This window comes from Opisthocomus hoazin, chromosome 7 (genome assembly GCF_030867145.1).
Source record: "Opisthocomus hoazin isolate bOpiHoa1 chromosome 7, bOpiHoa1.hap1, whole genome shotgun sequence".
NCBI classification, from domain to species: Eukaryota; Metazoa; Chordata; class Aves; order Opisthocomiformes; family Opisthocomidae; genus Opisthocomus; species Opisthocomus hoazin.
Window position 1 is genome coordinate 24,059,501 of NC_134420.1, and position 12,113 is coordinate 24,071,613.

Below are 12,113 nucleotides of genomic sequence, written 5' to 3' on the forward strand. Positions count from 1 at the left end.
AGGATAAGCTGCTCCATCACCTTGCCCGGGATGGAGGTGAGGCTGACCGGCCTGTAGTTCCCTGGGTCCTCCTTCTTGCCCTTTTTGAAGATTGGAGTGACATTGGCCTTTCTCCAGTCCTCGGGATGTCTTGTTTTTTTTTTTAAATGCATTATTATGCAACACTACAATTCAGAGCAGGGTTTTTCTTTCACTGATTTTCTGTTGTTAGGGTACGTTTTTATAAAGCCAAATATTCTGAGGTTTCTTTTTAATTATGGATTTTCAAATATAACAAAGTTCCAGCGTTCTGGTCTACCTTTGCTTTCACTTAAGCCTATTAACAGCTGCAAGATGAAGAAAATTTTTCAGCTTGCTGTGGATGCGGCTGCCTTGAAGTAAGCCACAGTAACCCTACAGCAGCTTCAGGTGTTTCCCTATCTAGTCCGTCATGCAAGGCTGTGGTTATTGTTTTATGCTCTTTCCACTACCTTCTTTTCTGACACCTGCTTTTCTTTGGTTCCTGACAACTAGGTCTGCTTCCAGAACTGCAAAGCTGTTCTCATTCAAAGCACTGTTTTCCTAATTCTGATCCATGGGAAATGGTTAGCAGCCTTCCACTGTCTTGCAACTCACCAATGGTTACAGTTAAAAGCCTGCTGGTATACTATCAGGTCTGCAGACTGACGAAAAACGGTGAGTGACACTCACCTAAGTGACACTAGACCAGTTCTCTGTCTAATTTCTTCTGTGGCTTACACCCTCTAAGCACAAAGTTAAATTATCTTTGCAGAGTCTTTTCAGGGTACAAAAATATTGAGGCACAGAGAGCTTAAGTTCACTGGGACAGGAGCTCCAGTCTCTTCTTTACAGTCTAATGATTTAACCTGGGAGGTAACAATTCACCTCTGCATCCTGTTTTCAGTAGTGCAGTGTGATAGATGAGCTAAAGTAAAACAGGAATAAGACACATGAGGAATTTGTTCGAAGTTGTATACAGAGGTGGGGAGAGGGTGGGAATTTTCCGGTGATTACACCCTAGCCCATGAGACTTAATCATCCAAAACAGTCTGATAACTAATGAAATTTGTTTGCATAGCTAACTCCCCTGATTAGTTCTGGGGAGGTGTGTGGCTTGCTTTCCACTTCAGGGAATTTCTTTTATAATTTTCTTCCAAAGGTGAATAATGTCATATTTTCCTAAATGCATCTGGCTCTGAGAATCAAACTCTGTGTTCAGCAAATGAATTTTCAATCATCTCAAATGTTTTGATGGTTGCATCTGCTACAGGAGTTTTTCTCATTTTGAATACATACCTTGTACAAGTTGCTAGCTCACACTTCAGCCTGTGCCATAGTATCTTCAAAGTACACCTTTTTCAGAGTAAACCCATTCAGATGTGACACCTCGTTGCATAACTTATCTAGGTAAATCTCTGGCAGTGTGTAAAAAAAGACAGAATTGTCACAACCACTAGTTTAAATAGCAAAAACTCTTTTGAACAACAGTGTGTCCTTTTTGTCCAGAAATTATTTGGATTGTCATTTAAATTTGGTTTTGTTTTTTAACGGTTCAGCAAATTGTAGTGTTCATGCATGGTGATCTAGCCTATAAGTTATTCTATACACGGAATAGGTCATCAGTTGGCAACACCAAACTCTATGGGTCAGTTAGTATGAGATCTCTTTGGTAAGCTCATTTTCAGGACATTCATTTTTGGTGTTTCAATCATCTGGACTCATTTCTAAATACCTAATGGAAGAGGATTGTTTTTGGTTTGTTTTTTTTTTTTGTTGAAAGCAAAGATCTCACCCTGGCATGACATGAAAGTTAAGTAGGAAGGGAAGCTGAGTGAACCCAGTAAGTTTTGCTATAAGGAAAAAAAGTGGAATACGAATAGTTCCTCTCCATGCATGTCACGTCTCCTTTGAAAGTAACTACTTGAAATGCTGACTGCAGTTCAGTATTAACATGGCACAGAACTAGAGATGACTTAGTACTTCCACTGGCTTAATGTCATGCTGGACTAGCTGCATTTAAACAACGAGAACTCTTACATTTCCAGGATGAGATATGCTGCCTCAGTTCACCTACCGTTTAGCCATGGACAGTAATGCAACATTTGCTGATGTCTGTCTGTATGTGTATTGTGCTTTCTGCTGTCATAATAGATCTGTTGGGTCATAATCAGGAGATCGATCACACTCTAGTGATGTTATCTGATTCCTCACCTGAAGCTGCTGGTAAATGTGGGTATGAACCTAAGAGGGAAATACGGTATTGTGTAGGAGCTGGCAAGGCTCAGAAACCCTGTTTTTTTCCTTCTTAAAGACATAAAGAGGAAGAACGCAGTCTTCATGAGGAGAACAGGACGTGAGGCTTCCCAGACTCTGTGATCAAAGGTGCATGCAAGGAGATTTCTTATTCCAATGAAATCTTATGGAGTAAATGTTAGGTACACATAATGGAAGAGTACAGGTTTTCATCAGGTTCTTACTATGATTGTAATGGTCTTGCCCAGTGAACTTTGAATTCAGAAGTGATTTTTATTTTTATTTTTTGTCTTGGCAGCCAGCATCTGAACATTATGGAGAGACAAATGAGGCATCTCTTGACTTGCAGCACTCATCGCTCGCCTTACAGATTTTGAGAGAATATGCGATTCCAAACACGGCAATCCAATTCACTGTTTCTTTCAGAAGGAAGAGAGAGGCTGAGAGACTTAGGTGCATGTTTTTATGAGAGATTTCCCCATATATCTTTTGCACACAGCCGTCCCAGTACCAGCATTTGTATTTCTAATTCATGCCCTGGGATTACTGAGTCTTTTGGGCTGTCAAAATTACTGAAAACCTTGGAAGCTAATGATAGAAGTCTCGGAGGAAAAAAAGAACCTCTGGATGTTAAGCACCTCGCAGTGCATGGAGAATTGGGCTAGAAGCCAGCCTGATTGTTCAAGGCAGGCTGCTAGAGGCCAGCAGAGAAGTAATTCTTAAATCTGGCCTTTTTCCTGGGCTTGGAATTCTACGTTAGTCATGACTTGAGGTATATGAAAACCTGAAATTCCCAGTAAGAAACCCCTTCTAGACTTCAGAGGCCAATTTGTCCTTTCAGTCAGGATGCTCACTCAGCGGTGGTGGGGTTTTTTAGCATGCATCCCTCTGAAAGGAAGTCTGACACTTAGACTTGCTCAGAAAGTAGAAGACCCTGGTTCAGTGCTTTCCTCTGACAAGGGTTGACCCTTCCAGGAAAAAAGCCATAGATAGACCAGAGGGTAAACTGGCACCTGGTTGTCTTTACCTGTATCATGAGAGTGAGCCACTGTGTAGCAAAGAACACAACATTCAAAAGCACACACAGTCAGCCAGAGAGGCTGATGTGGAAGGGTGTCCCGGAGTCGTGGTTCTCAGGAGCAAGTCTATGCCTTATTAATTATTATCTCCCATAAATAAAGATTATCTTACTGTTCAGTGTTAGGTGAACAGTAATCAATATTTCCCATCAATGATAAGAAATCAGATCACGCTTTTTAGCTCTTGTGATCTCACTGAATTTTTGCATTTGGGCTTTCCGAGTGTATTCAGTAGCAGAAATCAAAATCATATTACTGACACAAACCATAGGCCTACATGGACTCAAAACATTTAGACAAGACTGTTGACAGTCATAGGCTTGAGCTGAGACCCCCTGAATCTTTCCTGGTTTGTCCTTGAGGTATGTATGAGTCTATGTTTTGGTCTGGTTCTTAGCATGCATCCGTTTCTTGGTTCTGCTGTCTCACAATGAATCAGTGCCCTGCCATTTCAAGTCTCAGAGAAAGCAAGGACCAAATGTTTATCAGTGAAAACAGACATAACCCTCCTGCCTGCAGCATGTATTGCAGAGGGAAATGATGTCTCCTGCAAATGAAAGGTGTAAATATCTTATTTTCTTCCTTTCAGGCATAACACTTGGTGGGAGAAAGTGAAACTGCTGTGTTCTAAACAACTGATACCACTTTCTGCCGGTGTTCCCTTTTAAAGTGTAGCATTAGAGGAGTTAACGTTTGAAAGCGCCAAGGGAATTGCAGTACACTGTGGCTTCACTATGTGTCTTTTTGGGTGGAATAGTCATGCTCAGAGATGCGATATGTGCCAGTGAATGAATTTTTCATATATTGCGTGTGGTAGTTTACTGCAAGTGAAACCAAGGGAAATCTTGAATTGTGTAGAGCTAGACTGAGGTAATAGCAAAGCCTGGATGAGTGAGTTACATGAGTGTGATTATCCCCTTGTCACAAAGTTTTCCATGGTTATACTACATAGCTACAATGCATGCAAACATTGTCCTGCTATAGCAACATGACTCATTTTTCTTTTAGAGACACTTCTATTACGTCAGGGGCATCATATTTGGAAATCTGATCATTTTCACTGAGTCAGTTAACTGTATTTTCTTTTCCAAATGTGCCTGGTTATCTTCTGAGTAAGCCTGGAGAATGTTAGGCTGAATGACTGTTGGTGGGGTCTGTCTATCTACAGGCAGAAAATACCGTGAATGAACACGTGGCTTGTATGTCATGCCACTAGTATTCATACACCTACTATCGAAGAAAGAGAGCAATTTAGCAAACCAGTAAATATTTTTCCTGATAGTAAATTGAGAATGCACACTAATGAAGAGGTAACACCTCTTTCTCAGAGGACTTTTCCAGTTGTTTTGGCTTGCAGAAATAATTCTTAAATTGGTACAGAATAACTCTATAAACAAAACCCAAATACTTCTTTGTGTTATACAAATTATACTTTATGAAAAAGCAACTTTCTATCAGAAGTAATAAATCATAAGTAGTAAGATTTTAGATGACTTTAAATGTTGATATAAGGAAAATACGACGTTGTCTATTGTCATGTTGCCTATTTCAAAATTATTTTTGTTTAGACTATATGGTCCAAGGTATTTTCACTGAATTCCTGGAAACTTCTTAACTTACCTTAAGTGATCAGAAGGAATCTGGATTATATCTCCTTCTATTTAAGTATCATTTTCTTAGAAAAATTTATAATAGAAAGATGTGTCTGTGTGAGAGAGCTTATTGATGTGTGTGCTAATTATAGAAAAGACATTAAGCCTGCAGTAGTCATTTGATATAAACCAGAAGGAAAAAGAGACCCGCTGGGTAAGTTATAAAAAATCCTGCCTGCATACGGTGTAAGTGGACAATGATATACCCTTGTTACTTGAAAATATGAAAATTAGAAAGGGGCAGAGCTAGGTTTATAAAAAATTAATGCTTTTCATAAAATGGCCATAAGGAGAACATAGACATTAGTTTTTAAATATTGTCGTGGCTTTGTTATTTCACTGACATCACTATTCTGTCAAAACAACAAAAAAAAATCTGTTTACTACAGTCATGGTGTGCTCAAGAGGAATACAGGCAGTGCTCGTTCTAGCTCTCAGTTTCAGGTAAATCTCATCCTAAGTACTTGTGAAATGGCTCTTGACTGTCTTGAAGCTAGTGAAAGTTACTGGATGGAAGCCAAACAGCAGGGATTTCCCAGACTTGGTGCTTGTTAACTTAGAAATACTGAATTCCTTCATTTAAATTGCTTAAAAATGTCTCCCCCATCTCTGGAAAACCAAGTTACGCAAGCTTGAAGGCTAGAAGACCACTGCTTTCTTTGTGTGTATTCTGCTGTGCTGCCAGTCCCGTAAACATTCCTGTGACATGAGTGGGGAGTTACAGAGTAGGAGGTATGCTCAGCGTCACAGCAGGCAGAGGCAGATGAATTAATAACTTCTCAGTTATTAATTCTACTCTTACAAGATCACCATAATGAACTCATAAGAAATAACAAGCCTCAGCTTGCTGGGTTGCCTGTAGTTTTACTTTCCTGCTTGCAAAGGCAACTCTTGCTGCAGCCAACGGGAATATTCTGGGCTTTAGATTAATCATAACGTACCCAGAGATTTTATAATGAAATGATTCAGGAGACACTGAGACAGAGACTTTCAGTTTTTAAAGCTCTTACTCTGTTCTAGGACACTTTCTTATTTTTATGAACACCATACTGTGTTTGCTTTTAGGCAAAATGAGATGAACCGAACACCTGTGCAAATTAGAACAGAAATTGCAACAGCACACGGTTGCAGGATGTATGCCTGGCATTGCACTGCAGGTACGTCAAGATTAAAAAATAAACACAGAGGTCCTAATTAACACATGCACACTGTTTTGGCATCGAGCAAATTTGGAAATATGAATTCACTGGATCAAACTCTCTCCAATCTTGTCTCCTCTATACTCTAAGTGTATACAAGACACATCTGCAATTTGTTTTCTGCATTTATTCACTTTGTTTTAACATGTATTATGCCTGTTCTCTCCAGAGAAGTTTGCATGCAAATCATCAGCTAAGATTGTATTTTTCTAGGCATAGATTGATTACTTTTGGCTGGTGTTTGGACACAGAGCAGTTGAAACAGCAAAGCAAGAGTTACATCACCCTGGGTTTTGTTCTGAGGAGGGTACCACATGCTTTAACCCTGCTGATACAAGCCAAAAAACTATGTACAAGCCTACCAGAGTACACAGAAACAGCCTGGAAAAAAATAGCATAGGAATTGCAGGTTCCAATATGTCTGTGCATGTGTCTGGGGGCTGGTTTTGCATTTCTGCAAAGCAAACTTTATTTTAAAATATTCTGCAGCAGAAGAAGACTGGTTAGGATCTTTAGCACTTAAGGAAATAATCACTTGTTGCCTACATACTTGCTCTTTTTTCCCCTCAATGCATCATAAACTTGTTTTGGAAATTTTTTTTTAGCTGGAAAATTATTACGGGAACGGCCAGAAACAAGCAATAATTATAGTAATGCGTTACAAAATAAGGTACTGCTGAAACCAGAAAAGCAGCAGAGCAACCTGCTTGTGGCTTATTTCCTGGGTGAGAAAAAGAGCTCAGGGTGTGACTGGGAAGAGGAGGTTTATGCCATGGAAATGTAGTAATCGCCAGCCGTGAATAAGGAGCTGTTGGCTAATGGGCAGAAAAGTTTTGGGGTGCAGATGACTAACAGGGCACCTAGTTTCATTCTCTGCATCCTGCCCATGACTCTCAGAAGGGCTCTCCATCTTTTTTGCCCGTCTAGCTGTGCATTTGGCTTTAGTCAGGATTAAATCAACTGCATACAGAGTGCTGATGACTACCTTGCTGTAACTATCCGTATGAATGTTCCTTTGCATTAAGAACAGGACTCAGAGTTCTGGTCAGATTCCAAGTCACTGTGTTCTTCCTCCTTAAATTCTTCAGTGTATTCTTCTAAAATAAGCAGTTGTCAAAACAATATGCTTTCCATCAATTGCTGTATTGCAGTGACACACATTTATCCTTAAATGTAGCCTGCAGTTAGAGTCAATTACTGATGACGGACTGCTAAACAAAATTTTTGCCCATTATAAGTACACGTATAATAAACAGTGACTAGATATTGCTGTGCAAAATCGGTGGATGGAGAAAATGGAATTGATGTGTTTTGTATTTTACTTTGTATTTTTAATGTTGAGATGGAAATTGTACAGTATATCTGATACCAAAGCCAAACAGCATCATAGGAACATTTGTTTCATGCCAATCAAAAGATAACAGCAAAATAATGTAAATCATTAGCTATCAGATTTGAAGGGTACTAAAATAAAGTTCCTGTCTCTTAAAGAGGCAAAACTCGTGGTGCTTGGAACATAGCGATCAGGAAATAGAAAATAAAATGTTGCTAGAATAGAAAGTGAATCTAAGAGAAAAGCGAACTTCACTATTAGAGGTTACTATGTTAATTAAGTTTCTGTTGAATAATGCTGGGTTGGCAGCTTGGAATATGAAGGACTTTTTAGTTAAGAAAAAAATCACACTCACTTGAAAAGTACTTTAGAAATGGCATTAGATGTGTTGTCTTGAGTTCTTTAAGTAGAACATATAAATAGTTTGATTCCTAGTATTTGAAAGAGTACGTTGCCAGGATTTCTTCTCTTCCCTGTTAGAGTGTCACATCTTGTTCACTCAAGGACAAGATATTACACTGGATGGTCCTCTAGCCTACTTCCTTAATTCCTTTAAAACTTCCAAATTTTATATTCCCTTCAGGATTTTATTTGAAAGCCCGTGTCTCTCTGAATCGTAGCAATCTTTACTAATTCATAGTTTGGGTGGGTTGTTACCAATATGTAATATGATTGCTCTGCCTTTATTGGATGCTAGTTAAGGGGAAAAAAATTTAAAACACCTGCAGATTTGGTATAATTTCCCATTCTCAGTTTAAGAGAATGCTGGTTACAGTCTGGTGTGGTGTAGTAACTATTGACTAGATTTACACTCAGATGAAATTGTTGTGTTGTTAACAGTCTGCAGAGCCTTCCTTACTTTCTCTCTCTCTTACCGCACGTGGTTTGCTATTTCAGGCTCCTCGTGACTCCCTGAGATTAAGCATCCCACTAATTCTATCAGGGCATTCCCCAGCTGATACGAGAGTTTGGAACTGGAAAATGTCCTCTGTAGGACAGGAGTGGAAAATCTCCTGCAGTGAGCTCCAGGAGTTTTAAAGCACAGATTTTTTTTCTTTGGCAAGGGTTTCTTCATGCTGAGAAGTACAGGAGGAATGTTTTTACTGGATTTACATTTTAGATAGCCCAGAAATTGTCTAAAAAGCTGTAGCTATTAAAGTTGCATTTTAATTTGAAAAGGTCTCTGCTGCTCTGCCCAGCAGTGGTGCCTCAGAGTGAAATTGGTCTTTGGAGGAGAAAATCACAGCAGAATTTTCTAAGATTACTTGGAGTTGGTTGAGTGCAGGCAGAGCAGTTTCAGCCCTGAAACAGGAGGCCATACGATACTCAGAGGGGGCAGATAAGAGGTTTGTTGGTGAGAGATGCTCCCAAGGATGAAAGTGGTGTGTGTTCAATTCTATCTTGCCAGCACTGAGGTTCTAGAGGATGCACCCAGTTTGGCTGGTATAGGTTGTTTTGCTCAAATGTGAGCTTGGCTAATAATCAGGAAATTCCAGGGAAAATGGGGTGTTTTGGGATGTTGGGTTTTTTTCTGTCTCCTTACCCTAGGTCATCTGCAAATATGCTCATCTCAGTAGCTCAGCGCTCTCTCTCCCTGTTGCTTAGTTGCTGGCTTCCCCACAGAGCCACTGTCTTTAACCTGGTGATAGATATCCCTAGGTGCCCTACTACTAGCATAAGAGAAATTAGATCAAACCATTTGAAATTAACTAAGACATGAAATAAACTGATAATTGCATAGACATACAGTTTGAAGAGAATAGTATGACAGTCCCAAAGTCAAACATTCCAAGTCTGCTCTTCCGTGATTTTGGCTTCTTTATACATCTGATTACAAGGCTTTCTTCAATGCACGGTCACATGCTTCCTCCTCCCTCACCCTCCCAGGACCTCAGATTCACTTAGTGCATGACATAGACAGTGCTCACTTAATGAGCATCTTTTCAGTGTTTTGTTTATGCCTCATTATTCTATGTTTAGTGTTTAGGGACTGTGTCTGATGACCAAGAAGCCATGTGCTTTGAGATGACTCGTGCTTTTCTACAGTGTCTGAATGCTTCAAAAGCAGTAGTTTGTCTTTAAAAAGGCCCCGGAGACAAGCAAATCTTATCACCTCCAGGAGGCTCTATGATTAAAAGAAACAATTAGCTGAATTTGAGACAATACAGTTCTATTTGCTAACACCATGTGCAATTCTGACCAAACTGAGACATGCAGGAAATCATGTTTTAGAATACGTAGGAGTAAACTAAACTTCATATCTTCAAAGTGTAGCACTCTGTAAGTTCACTTACAGCTGTGAACCAATTAGATTTCTTTTACTGGAGCTGAAGCTTCAGTTTAGACACCCAGAAGTTAACATGCAGCCTTCACTTGTTTAAAAAAACAAAAAACTAGTTCAAGTAATTTCTCCAGTTTCAGGTAGAAAATATGTGGCAGAGAGAGGAATTCAGTTTAGCCTTTAATCTCAACCCTGACCACACCTTTTTCTCCTGCAGGCCCTTATTCTAACTGCTGTACACCTCCCAGTCTCTGTGAGGATTGTGGGTGCTACCGACCATAATCAATTTTACTTGAGATTTTTGCATTCCCAGAGTGTTTTGTAGCATGCATGCTAAATAAGGTATTGCGAAGAAGGAAGGCATATGATTGTGGAATTGTGAAGGTGGCTTCCTTCTGCATACAACAGGACTGAATTATGATGATACGCTAATGAACGCTGGTATTTCCTCATTTTGGAATCTTAACCTTGCAACCAAAAAAAGAGAAGTTCGATGCAACCTGCTTGGTTTTCAAAAAGCGAAATGAAAAAAAGCCTCCGGAAGTGCTGCCTTGTAGAAAACTATCTTGAGCTGTTATCCCAGCCTTTGCATCTGTTAACGGTGATGTTTATCTGTGGTGGACTGATGCTTACAACCAGACCATCACTAGAGGAAAAAGGCGGGAGTGGCAGATGACAGCGAGGCTGTAGCGTAGAGTGACCGTGTTTCTGGAATGCATTTACTGTACATCCAGTGGGGCAATGCTTCCGGCAGGAGAAAGGGAAATGGCTTGAGTGTGAGTGTGGACATGGCTGCCATCTTTATTTCTTTCAACACGAAGCTGAGCTTTTCTGTTGCTTCTATTCTACACTGGAATTTCTCTCTCGCTTGCTGGCCTGTTTCCTTACGGAGTCAGCCCAGGTCTGCTTCTCTCCCTGCCAGGTCTTTCAGCAAGCTTCTTTTTGCAGTCCACTTGTATATGGGTCAACTCTTGTCCTCTCCTTGACTGTGGCAGCTGCTTTGTTTCTCTGGGGTTGTGTGGCTACGTGGAATTTGGCAGTTTCAGGGACAGCTGTGCTTAGCCCCATGCTTGGGCATGCCCTGTGGAGGTGGAATATTTGATAATCATAGGCGCAAAGAGCCACTGGGTGTATATGAGATGCAGTTACTCTTAGAATTTTAGCAGCACTCATAGGATTGGAATATGGCATGCTGCTGATGCAACAACCACTCCCATGTAGAACTGTAAATTATGTGGGTGTTAGAAGAATTGAAAGAAAAAAAATGAAGTATGGATATTCAAATAAAACAATACATGATTAGTGTTGCGTTTGGAAAAGACCAAACTATTCTGATTGAAATTTTCCAAAAACTAAATGTACATTAACACAGCAGACACCCACAAAAAAATTGTTTCAAAATTTAGCAGACCTTTAAAATAGGATTTTTTAAGCAGATATTGTTACATGGCTTTAAAATGTAGAGTAACCAATAGTAGCTACTAAGCCACCAGTAAATGGAAATATGTTTCTCTCTACATAAGACTGACTGGAAACACAAGCAACAATCTAAAATTATAGGACTGTGTGTTTTATTTCCAATCTGAGATCCCTAAAACTTATTTATTTAAGGATTTTTTTCCTCATCAGAATGCATTTCCCTACACAGCCAGTCTCTCCCTCCTTTCTTCCCTTTCCCTGAATATAATAAAATGTTTTTCTTCATTTACAATATTGAAATGAAATTGAGCCCTGTCTGGCATCTTTTCAAAAAGACAGAGATATAGGGAGGATATTTGAGCTATTAGCTAAACCTTGTATATAATTTTTTCCATTCTCATTTCATAATGCTTTGGCATTTTCTTAGTGCTTTTTATTCTTCATAAAAACATGACCTAAAAATACTTCATGAAAAACTGAGCTAGATCCTCGAATGGAGGAAGAAAATGGAAAGATTCTTGCAGGGCTCTGGAACATACAGTCAGAGGAAATGAGTCAGATTTCACTCAGTAGATTTTGTTTCAAAATGGCTGGCAAAGACAAAAAAAACCCCAAAACTTGGAACTTCTCCAGGTTTCTTAGGATTTCTGTGGGCAGCCAATGTTTCCTTTGAATTGCCTGAAGTAATTTCAAGGGGAAGCTGCACACAAAACAAAAAAAGACAAATATACAGTAGTGCTCATAGTGTTAGTGCTCTGGTGTCTGTGCAGTTATTTGTACATCCATGTACTCTAGTATCGGAACTCACTGGAAGGATTTTGTGCTCGACTCCTTCTACCCTTCATTTTTCTTTCCCTTCTTTTCTTCTCACAGATTTCTCCTTTTTTATTTCCTCTC

General features: G+C 39.6%; 1 protein-coding gene across 1 annotated transcript in view; it reads left to right on the forward strand.

Moving 5' to 3' along the window:
* Positions 1-12,113, forward strand: part of CD44 (CD44 molecule (IN blood group)) — a 117,616-nt gene that overhangs the window by 12,642 nt on the left and 92,861 nt on the right. Inside the window, exons 4-6 of the mRNA XM_075425981.1 lie at positions 514-675; positions 2,552-3,694; positions 6,050-6,141. The gene's annotated coding sequence lies outside the window, so the exon portion shown is untranslated. The remainder of the gene's footprint in view (positions 1-513; positions 676-2,551; positions 3,695-6,049; positions 6,142-12,113) is intronic.